The sequence below is a fragment of the Pogona vitticeps genome, chromosome 4, assembly GCF_051106095.1.
Source record: "Pogona vitticeps strain Pit_001003342236 chromosome 4, PviZW2.1, whole genome shotgun sequence".
NCBI classification, from domain to species: domain Eukaryota; kingdom Metazoa; phylum Chordata; class Lepidosauria; order Squamata; family Agamidae; genus Pogona; species Pogona vitticeps.
This window is the reverse complement of record NC_135786.1, coordinates 153,613,787-153,622,879: the sequence shown is the minus strand read 5'-3', so window position 1 is coordinate 153,622,879 and position 9,093 is coordinate 153,613,787. Positions and strand designations below refer to the sequence as shown.

At 42.7% G+C, this 9,093-nt stretch overlaps 1 long non-coding RNA gene across 1 annotated transcript; it reads left to right on the top strand.

The window, feature by feature from the left end:
- Positions 1-2,150: 2,150 nt before the first annotated feature.
- On the top strand, positions 2,151-5,840 carry LOC144589005 (uncharacterized). Its single transcript, XR_013544824.1, has 2 exons — positions 2,151-2,283; positions 5,718-5,840. It is a non-coding gene; the product is annotated as an uncharacterized LOC144589005 (long non-coding RNA).
- The last annotated feature ends 3,253 nt before the right edge of the window (positions 5,841-9,093 follow it).

The window sequence follows — 9,093 nt, the reverse complement described above, 5'->3', positions numbered from 1 at the left end:
CCAATGTCAGTGGTTTGGTGAACTCCCTCTCTTTTGGAAGGGGTGACTCATGCATATCTGAGGTTGTTGATATTTCTTCCATTACATACAAACTATTACATATAAAGCCCTTAATGGTTTAGGCCCTCAATATCTGCAGAATGCCTTCTTCCACCCAGTTCTACCCATATCACCCGTTCCAGTCAGGCCGGGCTGCTGAGGGGCCTAATGCCAAGAGGGGCCAGTGGGAAAAACCCCAAAACTGGGCTTTCTCAGCAGTGGCCCCTCTCCTCTGGAACAACGTACCTGTAAAGATCTGCCTGGCTCCCTTACTGAGGGCCTTCAAGACTAACTTGAAGACGTGGCTATACAGGCAGGCCTTCCCTGCAGCCATTATGTAGCCTATCTCCCCTTTTCTTTCTCTCTTTCTTCTTTTTCTTCTTTTCTTCCTTTCCCATCTTGGACTCTGTGATCAATCTGGAGTTTATTTTTATGTTATATGTAAACCGCCCAGAGTAGACACGTTCTAGATGGGTGGTATATAAATAAATAAATAAATAAATAAATAAATAAATAAATAAATAAATAAATAAATAAATAAATAAATAAATAAATAAATAAATAAATATTTTTCTTTTGTGTTTAAAATGATATAAAGGCACAATAATTATTGTATGTACAGATTACCTTTACCATTTGATAGGAAGTTGGCTTCAACACCAACGGAAAAAAAAATACCCCCTTACCACTAGTAATGTCTGTGTCATAGAATGAAAGGAGTAATAAGGTTCCTTGCAAACCATTTAATTCAACACACAAACTACTTTCTGGCTGTCTTAGTGCCAGTGAGGGAGAGATTAAGACAAGGTTCTGTTCAACTGCTTTTACATTTGAGAAGTTTCTTCTCATGATCAGCTGAAAACTCCTTTGTGGATTAAGTCTTGCCCTCTGGATGGCAGAAGAGAGCAACTTTTTGCACTTTTCAGAGCGACAGTGTTTCAAGGATTAGAAAAATATACTATGTCCCATCAGTCTTCTCTATAAAGGTACACACCCAGTTCCTTCACCCCATTCTTGTAGGCTTTTATTTCCACTGCCCTTCTTTATGTATATTCCAATTTATCTATAATTTTAACGTGTGGGTAGACAAATGGGGTCAGAGGAGGGTGGAAAAGATATCTTTCAGCTTATGCAGAGTACTATTTCACTAAAGGGGCTTCTCATTTTTAATGCAAAGTATTGGAAACAGAAAAATAATGCAGAAAAAAGAATAAATCTTTGGTTCCTGCTTTGGCAGCTCTTCAGAAGGATCAAATTCTGGTCACTTCAGTAAAAATCTGGATGGAGTGGGCAAACCAAAAATAAACTTGATGTATGTATTTTTAAAAGTAAGTCTCTATTGGTTTCAAAGTACACAAAATTATTTTTAAACACAAGAGAAATCCCTTGCCAAAAGATAACGAGGTTATACTTTCTAACATTGGATGTCTTTCAAGAAACAAAGGGTGGGCTTCCTCAATTCGTTTTATCTAAGGTTGAAATATAATTCCTATTTTGCTTCCTTGTCAAGCGAAGTGCTTATTTAAACAGCATCACAAACATAAGAATCATTTTTTAATGTTCTGGGTTAGAGGCTTTGTAGATGCCTCCCCCCTTTCCTATGTTGAAAGTCGCAATGGAGGGAATAGGGTTAATGCACTCTCAGTGTATGTGAAGAACACATCTTTTTAAAACACCTCAACAGGAATTACGTGATGGAAGGGAAAAGAGGAAGGAAGGAAACAGTTGGGCAAAAAAGGGGGAAAATAAAATAAAACAGAATGACAGCGAGAGAAGTGAGGAGAGAAAAGAACACATATGTGGAAGAGGGAATTGGATGGAGGGAAGCATGAATGTGCAAAAAGTTGAGATAGAAAGTATGACAGAGTGTGAGGTAACTCTGTCTCTAACGTATTCTCTCTCTCACACACATCATGATTATATGTAGTCCATGTAGGATAGGGCTGCACATATTTACTGAATGAGGAAACAGAGGTCCATGCAAGGGAGGATCTGATCCAGTCAAGACCTCCCTATAAGTAAAGGAGTGTGTGTTGTCATGTTGGCTAAATGGTTGGATTTGAGGGATATGTTTCTGCTCTGGGATTGAAGAGTGCTTTCCATGTTCTTTCAGCATGTGGCAGAAGTAACTGGAACCTCCTTTACATCTCCATCCATATATGGGAATCAGCCACACAGATGTACGAGGCAGGGCCGTGGCACAGCTGCTGTTGCTGTCCATGCCCTTGGAAATCGGGTGTCAAGGTAGGTGAGTGGGGATTGGCCTAACAGAAGAGCAGCTGAAGTTGCATAATAAATAGAGGATAGGATTGTGAACTACGATGGGAAGAAGTAAGAGTAAGTACATAATGGCCAAAATCCTGTTGCTTAGCATAGCAATGCTAAATTAAGTTGCAGTTAGAGTAGATCCACTTGAATCAATGGACGTATAGAAGAGTTCACTCACCAGATCCCCAGTTATTCAATGGGGCTACTTTAGTACAATTTTTAAATGTTCAACAATAGGATTTTGGCCTATCTTGCCATATACTGAAATGTTGCAGGTTAAATAAGACAAAGATAGATGGGTATATGGTAGAGGTGGGGACAAATAAAAAAATTGTGATTCATTTTGATCCATTATTCATCAAAGTTAACGGATCAACGAATATGAATACAGTGGTGCCTCACTAGACGATTGCCTCGCAGGACGAAAAACCCACAAGACGATTGGTTTTTGCAATCACTATGGTGCCTCGCAAGACTTTTTTTCTATGACCATGCTTCTCAAGACTTTTTTTTAGATTGATGCTTTGCAAGACTTTTTTTTTTATTCCGATTTTTGAGACCGATGCCTAGGGAACCTCACAAGACGATTTTTTCACAAGATGACGATTTTCGTGGAACTAATTAAAATCATCTTGCGAGGCACCACTTTATATGAATATTCTTCAACGGATCGATCAGTCGATTCATCTGCACTTTAAATGGCTATAACACTGGCCCCCAGTGACCCAGAGACACCAGATTTGCAGGGAAGCTTCCTCAAACTCCTGAAAGTTTGGTGAACACTGGATCATGGACCCCTGAGTTATATGGTCACAAAGAGGTTGGAACATGGCCCAAGGAGGCGACTGGAATCGGCAACTGGAGTTCTGACTGAGGGGCAGATTTACAGGCTGGCAGGCAAGTAGGCAGTTTTTTTTTCCAGGAGAACTGGAGGGTGGGCAGGTGGCCAAGGGAGAAACTATCATTGGAACCATACCTCTTTGGGTTCAGTGAGGAGAAGCCGAAAAAGGGAAGGTTCACCTTGATGAAAGTCTCTCCACAGTAACGGGATCCAAATGCGAGTGACATGGTATAGGTAGTGTTCCACCTGGTGGGCAGGTCTGTCAGGAGAACATGGGTCTCCTGACCCAACTCCTCCTGCCTCTCACACAGCCAGCGGGCAGCTTTCAGTCTGCCAGAGAAATGGCCCACCAGTTGGTGGCATTGCTCCAGGAGTGTCTGTGTCTCCCAGGTGCCTGTGTCCCACTCAGGCTTGACGTGGCTGCCCAGGCCGAGGGCATCGCGCACCACAAGATGCCTGCAGCAGAACGGACCTGTAGCTTGAGGCAGGGTAAGGCTGGTGGCTGCCTGCTGGGCCTTGCCCTTCGACCACCTGTTGAGGGTCAAAGTGGACCCAATGGGTGCTACTTTGTGGAGCGTGGCCTGCCTCATGCTCCCAGCCCCAAAAACCTCTGTGGCTGCCCTTTTGAAAGGAGGCACCTCCTCCTGCCTTCCTTCTGCCTCCCCTGCACTTTTCCCTCTCCCAGACGGTTTGAATGAAGTCCCTTCCCTGGACAGGAACCTTGGATGATGCCTCTCTGGATGTTGACAGAGGGCAGTGGAGGACAGATGCCTGAGGTCTGACCCCCTCTGGACCACCCCAACAGTATTGCAGCGTGCCAGCTGTGGGTCATCGCTGAGCGCTGTGAAATGATCCCACATGGCCCCTCTACCATGTTTGCCCAAACAAGGACCCACTGCCTCCCCTGACTGCTGGCCTGGGAAGAACTCTGTGTCCCAGGGGTGCTGCTGGTCTGGGAGGAAAGAACAGATGACTCTGGGACAATGGCTGTGAAGCTTTCCCTGCTGTTACTGGTTCCAAATCAGATTGGGGATCTTCGGAAACCAGTAACTCCTCGGATTCCTCTAGGAAGAGGAGCGACAATTCTTTTGGCAGCTCTGGAAGCTTTGGTTCCGTGCCTGCCTGCAAGGCCATCGGAGGAAGGACAGTGGCGCTGGTATCGTAGATGTGGTTGTGCACATGGTGGTCATGATGAAGGTGCTGCTACCTAGCCTGCATAGCTTCCCAGCCTTCTTCCCTTTGGATTGCCCCTGAAGAAATCCCTTCATGTTCTACTGCCTGCCTAACAAACCAACTAAGGAAGGAAATTAATAGAGGGTCAGAGAGTGTGTGTACATTTTATTTTTAGAATGATGGTGGTGTAATTCGTTTACTAAAATGTGACCTGTCTGCCTAAACAAAGCCCCCCCCCCCGGTATAATGTAATTAGGAAAATTTTCCCCCAGACCCACTGTGGTAGAGAAGCCAAGGAAGTCCAAAAAGAAAAGCTCTGCCAGCTAAGTCTCAGTCAGAGACAAACACACACATACAGTTCTAAATAAGTTTTAGAAAAAAAAGGAATGATGGATTCAGCCTGAGAGACATAAGCCTCCCTAAAATGAACTTTTGAAAACTGAATATAAAGGAAAAGAGATTCCACAGTCACACAACAACAGTTACCCCTCCCCCAACGAGATATATATATATATATATATATATATATATATATATATATATATATATACACAAGCCTCCAGAAAAAAGAAAGGTTTGATTGATTTGAATTTGAAATAAAATTAAACCCTTCTGAAGCCTAATCTACCTCAAATCCCTCCCCAAATTCCCAATAAAGTTGATGATGATTGATGAATGATAATAAAAAAGAAAAATATAAGTCTTTGCTGCACAAAAAAGCAAAACCGCAAGAGCACCAGCAAGCCAGTGAGCAGCAATTCTTCTCCCTCTGGAGAGCACAAACAGAAGTGGGGAACGGTCAGATGGGAAAAGCTTATTTGAAGCATCTGTAAAAGTAGATACACCTTTCAGCAGCGATATTGGTTGCCAGTCATGCCAATCCAGGATCTCTGTCCTGATTGGCCAGAGCTTCAAATTGGCGCCAGCAAGGTCAAAGGGGATAACGAATATAGATGAATATGAACAGGTTGATGAATAAAACTGAGGAAATATTTGTCAAGCCATATTTGTCCTGATTTAAAATTTTACACATACGGATCGACGAATATATGACAAATCGGATATATTCGTCAGAAAAACTGATACGTTTTTATATTCGTCTCCATCTCTAGTATATGGCAGTCACAGGAGAACTATTGGAACATCTACATTTTATAATGGGAATTTATTCCATTATTCCCATTATCATCTAGCTAATGAGCCTACATTTGCTGATATTTGATTTAATTGTGCCTCTGTTACATCAGAATCCAATTCAGTCTTCTAATTATGCTTAGCAGTATGTTTGTGTTTAGGTTAAACCTTTCCTTCCCTAGCTTCAAAGCCTTTGCTCCTTGTTGCTTCCTCCTCAGAGGTTTCAAATATATCTTCGCCTTCTTTTTTTAAAATGTTACAGTGGACCCTCGACTTACAGACGGCTCGACTTACAGACTTTTCGAGTAACAGACATCTCTGGCCGCAAAATTTAGGTTCGACTTGCAGCCAGAGAATCGACCTACAGACCAGAAAAAAACCAAAATGGAACAAAAATGGAACAAAAATGGCCGGTTATGGCATTAATCGGTTTTCAATGCATTGTAGGTCAATGGAGACTCAACCTACAGACTTTTCGACTTGCAGCCACCGTTCCAATACGGATTAATTCCGTAAGTAGAGAAAGTTTTATTTTAGCAATCCTTGCGACTGGGTGAAGATCAAGTTGGGGGATGTTGGGAAAGAGGTTAGTGGAAGGAAGACAAAAGAAATCAGAAACAATGGGCTAGCCAGAGATACTTTGTTGCCTTCCAAGTCATGAACAACACAGTGCCTTCTTTCATTCCATGTGCAAAGGCTGATTGGACTGGAATCCAAACTATATTTAAAAGCAGCAATGAGAAAGTTTTCTTCACTGCAGCTGAACACATTAGGATGGCTGAAGGGCATGAGGACAGGTTGCCAAGCACTTTGCTGCTGTCTCTGTATCAGCTTTCTGAGGCAACTGCAGTCCACTGAAGCAGAGGGCTAGCCTGTATCCAAAGAGATGCTGGTGAGAGTTCCTTTACCTTGGGCTAGCTGAAATGTCTGTGTCATCCTTTCAAGTAAAATCAAGGGTACTTTTTAACCACACATCAAGAGCAGATGTGTGATAAACTGTGTTCAACTGACTGAATACAGCTGTCTGTTTAGGTTTAATGTCTGGGTTTTACACATGAGTTGACTCCATTTGTGTAGGAGGTAATGGAAAGTAGCTGTATCCACGTAACTATCTCTTGTGCAGGATCATACCCATGAGGGAACTCCCTTTCCTCTGTATGGAAGCTGATCTGACAAGCAGCTGAATCCTACATCAACATTGATTGTGATGGAACAGTGTCTTTCAACACACCAGTGAGCAGCAGCTAAGATTCATTTTCCAAAAGGTGGTCAGGTTAGTGTCTTTCAGCATGTGTGTGTATTTTTTCCCCTCCATTTGCTAAGCCTTAGCAAAACGTAAGCAGGGATCAAAGTGCTGCAAGATGGCTTTGATCCTTGCTTTCCCCTCTGCTTACTAAGTCCCATGCGGCTTAGCAAAAGAAGGGGGAAGGCTCAAAGCAATCCCATGGCTGTATAAGGGGGAAAGGGATCAAAACGATCATGCAGTCACAGGATAGTTTTGATCCCTTTCCCCCTCCTTTGCTAAGACCCGTGGGGCTTAGCACGAAGGGAGAAAGCAGGGATCAAAGCGATCCTGCAGTGCTTTGATCCCTTTCCCCCTACACTTGCTAAGCCCCATTTAGATTTCTTAATTTTGGGTTAGAAAAGTGAGGGGTGTCTTATACATGGAGGCGTCTTATACATGGAAAAATACGGAACTTCATTATGAGTATTTGTGTGTGTGTGTGTGTGTGTGTGTGTGTGAGAGAGAGAGAGAGAGAGAGGAAGTGGGTTGGGAGTTCAATTCCCCATAGTGCTTCCTATGGGAAGAGCCAACCCATGTGACCTTGGGCAAAGCTGCACAGTTCCAGACTGTCCCCAGAAGAAGAGAATGGTAGACCAGTTCTGTGTATTCTCTACCTAGAAAACTCTGGAAAGGTTCACCATAGGTCAGCATTGATTTGACAGCATGCAATTATTATTCTATTAAACAAGCAATGGCCACCTTCAGACTATGGGCAAGTGCTTCCCTCAGTAGCCTGTAACAGTAATCAGTATCAAGATGAAATGACATGTAATGAAAGAAACACAGCATTTCAAAGTCCATGTTCACCTTGTAATTCTACAGAGGGGCTCGGAAGGCATTTGAAGAGGACAGTTGGTAGATGGCAAGGCTAACCCTTCTTGCATCCGTTGATTCTACCCTACAAATATTTCTCGAGGCATTTTTAAATTATTCTTAGGCCAAGTTATGAGTTGTAAGAAGCCTGGCTACTGAGAAAACTAGTAGCTACAGGGGGCATCTGCACAGAGAAATCAGTGAGCATGGAAAGAATTAAGTATTTTCCCATTGCCACCACTGGTTTCTGCTGCCCCAGCATATGGGGCAAAACTATATATTACTTGTTACTGTTATTAGAACTGAAATTGCAGGTGTTCTGAAGCGACATGATTCCAGAAGCCTTTCACATTTCAGATTCACACGTGAAGCCCAGTTTAGCTCCCAAATATCAGTCTTAAAAGAGAGCAAAGTAATCTGTGGATTTGGAGAGTGATGGGAAAAAAAACATCAATCTGATGGTCACACACAATCAACACATAAGGAATATCCCTTTTAAATGACAGACTATCTGTAATTTTTGGTTTGGTTAACCACAGCATATGTATATGGAAAACAACTTACTGCTTACTGATCTAATATCTGAGCTTAGCATAAATCAGATTGTACCCAGTTGTAATTCTCAGGGCATACATGTGCACACATGAAGAACTGGAGCAGGGACAGCTTATTGACCAGAGAGGAACAGATCAAAACCTATTACAGTGGTGCCTCACATTACGACGTTAATTCGTTCCAGTGAAATCGCTGTAGAACGAAAATATTGTAATGCGAAATTAAAAAGCCCATAGAAACTCATTAAAACCCAATTAATGCATTCCTAGGGGCTTGAAACTCACCGTCCAGCGAAGATCCTCCATAGCGCGGCCATTTTCGCTGCCTGTGCAGCGAGGAATCCATCCCAGAAAAGAGGGGGGAGCCATGTTTTTTACCCGGCGGCCAATTTGAAACTGCCAATCAGCTGGCTGAAAATCATCGTTTTGTGAGAATTGGTTCCCGAAGCAGGGAACTGATCATCGCAAAGCAAAATTCCCCCATAGGAAACATTGTTTTGCGATCGCTTTTGCGATCGCAAAACCTTCAATGTAAAGTGATTTCGTCGTAAAACGGAGCACTTGTAATGTGAGGCACCACTGTATTTGGTTTACAATAAGCAACAGAATTTTGGTCAATGTGTAATTCTATTCGGAAAACTATTCCACTGAAGAACTTTACCTGAAACAAGAACTTTCCTACCCTGGCTAGCAGACTCCAGAATCAGGGCCAATTTATGCAGTCCATCACCCTGTGACACAATCTCTGAAGTCAGCCCCTGCCCCATGAATTAGAGCAAGGCAGTCTCTTCAGGCAATGGATTTGGAATGTTCTGAAATGGCTGCCACCTGTTAGTTAATTTGTTGTTGTCTTTTTCTCTTCTATAGATGTGAACAGGAGCTTGAGGGATTTTCTGCTTCCTGAGCCAAAATATATTGGCTGTGTTTGTGTATTGTGTATCTTGACAAGCAAGGAAAATGACATTTTATACTCTGCCTCAGGCAGA